The sequence below is a fragment of the Schistocerca piceifrons genome, chromosome 1 (genome assembly GCF_021461385.2).
Source record: "Schistocerca piceifrons isolate TAMUIC-IGC-003096 chromosome 1, iqSchPice1.1, whole genome shotgun sequence".
Classification (NCBI taxonomy): Eukaryota; Metazoa; Arthropoda; class Insecta; order Orthoptera; family Acrididae; genus Schistocerca; species Schistocerca piceifrons.
Window position 1 is genome coordinate 1,212,358,769 of NC_060138.1, and position 6,387 is coordinate 1,212,365,155.

A 6,387-nucleotide genomic window follows, 5' to 3' on the forward strand; every position below is an offset into this window, starting at 1 on the left:
TTTCTACTTCAAACGACTTGGGTCTGGCATATCGAGGATCAAAGGTAAGTTTCAACGTATCTTTTCGACTTGGTTGAGCCATCACTGCATGCTACTCATTACTTCTCGAAGCGTTCTATAAACAGAGTTTTAAGCCGCAGCAAGCGCAAGACTTACCACGCGAAAGCACAGACGGCGCAGCGCACACCACACTACGTCCTACCTCCACGCCGTCCGCCGGCGAACTGACCAACTGAGCTACCGAAGCACGACTCACGCCCGGTACTCATAGCTTTATTTCTGCCAGTATCTCGTCTCCTACCTTCCAAACTTTACAGAAGCTCTCCTGCGAACCATGCAGAACTAGCACTCCTGAAAGAAAGGATACTGCGGAGACATGGCTTAGCCACAGCCCGGGGGATGTTTCCAGAATGAGATTTTGACTCTGCAGCGGAGTGTGCGCTGATATGAAACTTCCTGGCAGATTAAAACTGTTCTGCATGGTTCGCAGGAGAGCTTCTGTAAAGTTTGGAAGGTAGGAGACGAGATACTGCCAGAAATAAAGCTGTGAGTACCGGGCGCGAGTCGTGCTTCGGTAGCTCAGATGGTAGAGCACTTGCCCGCGAAAGGCAAAGGTCCCGAGTTCGAGTCTCGGTCGGGCACACAGTTTTAATCTGCCAGGAAGTTTCAAACCTCGTTAACATTTACAAAAGCCTTTCTTTCAGACGATGGTTCGGAGCAAACCATGCATAACGCAGTATTTACTTAAAAATTGGCACTGATAATTGGTTATGCAGTATCGAGTGTATTTTAATAGCCTCTTCCGAAAAGCAATTTCTCGTTCTCTTTCGATTAAATACGAACAGTTTTGAAGACACGGACAAGCATACATTTTCAGTATCACTTTATGTGTTTGGTCGTTTACTAGTAGATAGTTTATTTGTGGTAATAAAAATTAGTAGACTACCAAATAACATTGTAAATTTAATAAAAGTTCATCCGATTACACGTATTTTTCCCATTATATCAATTATAGTAGAAATAGTAAAGAAAATGACTGTGTTGAAAACAAAAGAACTGACGAACAGAACTCGATCCAGTGATCCAGCGGCCTGAACGCCACCCACTTAAAAAAAAAAAAAAGTTTTGCTCTATATCGTTTGCTGAAATTGTTCAGGGCGGACGTCCGATAACATTCTGCAGTTTGCTCGTTTATTCGTTCGCTCAGATTTTTCATTAGAAAGGGAAGCCAACACTCTGACCGAACACGCTCAGTTACCGTCCCGGCACCACCGGGCTGCAGCCGCTTCATGGTTAAAATCGCCGCGTACAGATATATATTTGACGACCGAAATTATCTTGCGATTTTCTTAATAACGCTTGAGAAGTACGCGCTACTGCTTACACATTTTGTTGTCCTCACGGAGTACTATGGGTGTACGAAGTTTACAGTAAATCCTAGTTCCAAACGTTGTGGTCTCCCCTTATGAGTAAAATAAAAGAATGTGTGTGTGAAATCCTATGGGACTCAACTGCTAAGGTCATCAGTCCCTAAGCTTACACACTACTTATTATCCTAAGGACAAACACACACACACACACACACACACACACACACACACACACAAACACACACACACACACACACACACACACACACATGCCCGAGGGAGGACTCGAACCTCCGCCGGGACCAGACGTACAGTCCATGACTGCAGCGCCTGAGACCGCTCGGCTAATCCCGCGCAGCAATGAAAGAATGCCCTGCAGGGTATGTTACTCGGCTGGATGAACTCTGAAAGCTTGTAAAATCCACCGATTTTGCTTCCCGTGGTAGAAGATCACTAGGCGTACCAAAGAGAAGATGGAGAGAGAGAGAGAGAGAGAGAATCCGTGAGGGCTTACTACAGACCGGCTTAGAGAGTGATTGGCGGCAAAAGCAGGAAATAAATTCCAACAGAAGAGGAACCTCATGGCTGCAGGCGGTGTTCTGGCCCCGATCACGTGAAGTGAAGTAAGTAAACGAAAGAACGGATGGCAGGATGAGGAGACACTGCGATGGACGAGACAAAATACACATTAAAAATCTGACAAGAATGGAAGAGAGCTGAACTGTTACGCTGTGAAGATGTACATCAGTACTATGCGAATCACTGTCAAGTTCCAGAATGAAATTTTCACTCTGCGTAGAAGTGATATGAAACTTCCTGGCAGATTAAAACTGTGTGCCGGACTGAAACTCGAACTCGGGACCTTTGCCTTTTACGGGCAACTGCTCTCCCGACTGAGCTACGCAACCAAGACTTAGGATTCCTCCTCAGACGTTTAGAGAGGAGACGAGGTACTGGCGGAAGTAAAGCTGTGAGGACTGGTCGTGAGGCGTGTTTGGGTAGCACAGTCGGTTGGAGCACTTTCCCGCGAAAGGCAAACGTCCAAAGTTGACGTCTCGGTCCCGCGCACAGTTTTAATCTGCCAGGAAATGTCACAGTCTAGTTGACGGCAGAGGATAGTTTTGATCTGACCACATATCAAAGTCTCTTCTCGTTCCAGTCACACATAGGTCTACGGGAACGATGGCTGCAATGCGCGAGCTGTTAATTGTCCAACTTTGTCTGAAGATCTGTTATAAATACGGGGATATGTATGAATATCGAGAAGGTCAGTAGTTTCAGCCCTAAAAAATGGTGCTTTGAGCCTTATAAGCAGTCATCTCGATATGTACGGTGCCATACTTCATGTTTCTATTTAGCGTTACATTCTCTCGGCATTCGTCAATTCCTCTTGCATGCAGCCTCTCTCTCTCTCAACCCCCCCCCCCCCCCCGCCCCTCCTCCCTCACTTCCTCTCTCTGCGGTTACTATGAGGGCTTTTCTGGAAAGTAAGGTCCGATCGGTCGCCAAATGGCAACCACAGTGAAAATCAAAAACGTTTTATTTGCAACAAATTCCTACTCCTTCCAGCTGCATCGCTATATAATCGTCGCTCCGACTTAGACGTTTGTCGTAGCGTTACTTTCCAATACGTTCGTCATAGAAAGTAAGCGCCTCTGTTTTCCGCTACTTCCCTGTGCAAAAATGTTGTCTTTATAGCCAGTGGTTCATGTGAGCAGAGACGATCATCATAGGTAGCCAAGTCCGTGCTGTATGTTGGAAGATCAAACACTTCCCATCGACAATGCTTCAGGGGCTGCCTCATCGCCCCTGCAGTAAGAGGCCTAGAATTGGCATGAAGGAGGAAATGCATTGCAGGTATGTTGACACTATTATTCTAAGCATCTTTCCGCGCTCACTGAGCCATGCGCGGCTCGTGTACATCCCGTTTATTGTTTATCATCTTCTCTTACGGTACTGCCATCTCGTTTTCTTATTCCATTTATTGGCGTCACTAACTTACTGTCTTACCTGCCCGTGAGTGGCAACAGCAGCGCTTATCGATAATTGCACTGTCGTACCATCACTGGAGCGACCGATAGTATTTCTGACATTGCCCTCACAGTATATATATTTTTTAATGTCGTTTGTTGTTAGTAATATTAGCTTATTCCCAAGAGTTTGCAGCTTTCACTCAGTTAATACTAGGCAGAAATCAAATCTGCATGTGGAATGCACTTCCTTGACTCTTGTCCAGAAAGGAGTGCACTATTCTGCTGAATCCATTTTCAATAAGCTACCACAAGAACTCAAAAATCTTAGCAGTAGCCCAAACGCTTTTAAGTCTAAACTGAAGAGTTTCTTCATGGCTCACACCTTCTATTCTGTCGAGGAGCTCCTGGAAGAGCTGAAAAATTAAGCAAATTCCAGTGTTACATTGTTAATTTTCTTTATTTAAACTTACGAATTGTCGCCTGAATACCTTTCTTGTATTTCATTTTATCTGTTTCTACTGTCGTGTTATAATTTCGTGCATTGACTCGTTCCATGACCATGGAGACTTCTCCTTAATTTGGTCCCACGGATCAATAAGTAAATAAAGTATTTGGTCTCCGACTGCTTGTGGAAACTCTCTGGGTGTGGAATTCATTCGTCCTTATTGTTCCTCAGTGATTGCTTTTACGATTGTTCGAGTTCTTGTGCTAGTGTGTTTACATGGAACCGTGTGTAGCTTCTGTGATTTCCACTGAGCAGATCAATGCTGTCTGCGTACTGGGGTAGTCAGTCAGTCGGGTTGTTTGAAATAGAGCAGCGAGTGTGTCGGGTGGAAGAGAACTGATTAAGCTGTTGGTTGGTTCTTCAGCCGTCCCTAGGTCATGTTGCCACCCGATTGTTTAGTGTTCCGCTTGGCTCCCTACCGACCCTTGGAACACTTCCGAGCACCATTGTTTGTTGTCCGTGATTCTCATTTTACTTGGTCGCAGGTACTGTGCCAGGTCTTCAGCCTTGTATTAATATTGTCTGTTTTATGTTTAGTATATGGCCTTCAGTCGAACTTCATGACAACTGTTTTAAGATTAGGCCTTCAGCCGTGTTTCATTTGAAATTCTTGTTGTTTTGTATCTAGGCCTTCAGCCGCGTTTGTATCAAAATTTGTGGCTTAAATATGTGAATCATTATCTATAAAGTTTCTCTTTAATTATCTTGAATTCTTGAAACGGCCTTCAGCCATGTTCTGTAAATCTTTATCTGACGGAAGTCTTTGACTATTCTTGAGTAATTGTTTGGGCCTTTGGCCGAAAAGATACTTCAAGTGTTCTTGAGATGTTTTTCTGTTGTACTGTGTAAAAGCTTATGTTTAAAGCCTCTCTTTTATTATGTAAAGAAAAATTTTTTTATTGGGCTTTCGACCGATGAATTAACTTGAAATTTCCTTAATATGGCCTTTAGCCGGAATTTGTAAATGCTTGGCCTTTAAAGAATTTCCTTAGCTGATTTGAAGTATTATTTCAGCCTTTAAGAGAAGATATTGTGATTTTACTTACGTAAGGCCTTTAGCCATTACTCTAAATCCTGGTGTTTAAAGACATTCATTTAACCTTATTCTGGAGACGTTACTTGGACCCTAAGCCGTGAATTGATCTTTGTTGTTTTAAAGAGAAAATTGTGTATTGGTTTGAGGAATGAAGTTGTGTGTGTTCTTGTATAAGTAACAGTAGTTGACCTTGGCCCGTTTCCACAACCTGATCCGCTCTGTCCTGAGAAAGCAGATTTCACTCACTGTGGGCCCAGAACTGAAAAGAAGAACGTGACGCGATCGATGGGCATTCCAGACACACTGTCTAACTCATCTGTGTAAAGCTTCATCGGATTTTCATTATCGTTTCCTTCTCGCGATGTGTTGGATCTTAATCGACGAATAGCCCTCGTGTACTCTCATATGCTTCCTGTACACTTGAGCATCATTCACGTAGCAATGATGCAAATGTTTTTATACAAACTCTCTCGAAGACTAACTGCAGTGTGCCTGTGTAAGTAGGCTGTTAAGGTTTTTATGTTCGTAACGCCACGTAGCGCTCTGTATGAAAATCACTGGCTGTGCTGTGTGCAGTCTGTGGCTCGTTTTCATTGTTGTCTGCCATTGTAGTGTTGGGCAGCTGGATGTTAACAGCGCATAGTGTTCGGCAGTTGGAGGTGAGCCGCCAGCAGTGGTGGATGTGGGGAGAGAGATGGCGGAGTTTTGAAATTTGTAAGACTGGATGTCAATTATGACTATTAAGGTAAATACATTGTTTGTTCTCTATCAAAATCTTTCATTTGTTAACTATGCCTATCAGTAGTTAGTGCCTTCAGTACTTTGAATCTTTTATTTAGCTGGCAGTAGTGGCACTCGCTGTATTGCAGTAGTTCGAGTAACGAAGATTTTTGGTGAGGTAAGTGATTTGTGAAACGTATAGGTTAATGAAACTTCCTGGCAGATTAAAACTGTGTGCCCGGCCGAGACTCGAACTCGGGACCTTTGCCTTTCGCGGGCAAGCGCTCTACCAACTGAGCTACCGAAGCACGACTCACGACCGGTACTCACAGCTTTACTTCTGCCAGTACCTCGTCTCCTACCTTCCAAACTTTACAGAAGCTCTCCTGCGTTCGAGTCTCGGTCGGGCACACAGTTTTAATCTGCCAGGAAGTTTCATATCAGCGCACACTCCGCTGCAGAGTGAAAATCTCATTCTCGTATAGGTTAATGTTAGTCAGGGCCATTCTTTTGTACGGATTTTTGAAAGTCAGATTGCGTTCCGCTAAAAATATTGTGTGTCAGTTTAAGCACAGTCATGTATAATTTTTCATAAGGGAACGTTTCACCTGTACCTTATGTATGAATCGCAATCTGCTATTTGCCTTACTTACAACTCAGATCGTTGTTGGACTTCCTATTTGTTTTCTTTTATGCTACGGACTATTATTCATTGAACCTGCAGCCAAAGATTACAATTTTATCTTCCCTGTGTCGTGGAACTCTGTTTTCTTATGGATGATG

At 43.7% G+C, this 6,387-nt stretch overlaps 1 non-coding gene across 1 annotated transcript; it reads right to left on the reverse strand.

Annotated features, from left to right (window-relative positions):
* Positions 1-5,838: 5,838 nt before the first annotated feature.
* Positions 5,839-5,913, reverse strand: Trnas-cga. The gene has a single exon. It is a non-coding gene; the product is annotated as a tRNA-Ser (tRNA).
* Positions 5,914-6,387: the final 474 nt, after the last annotated feature.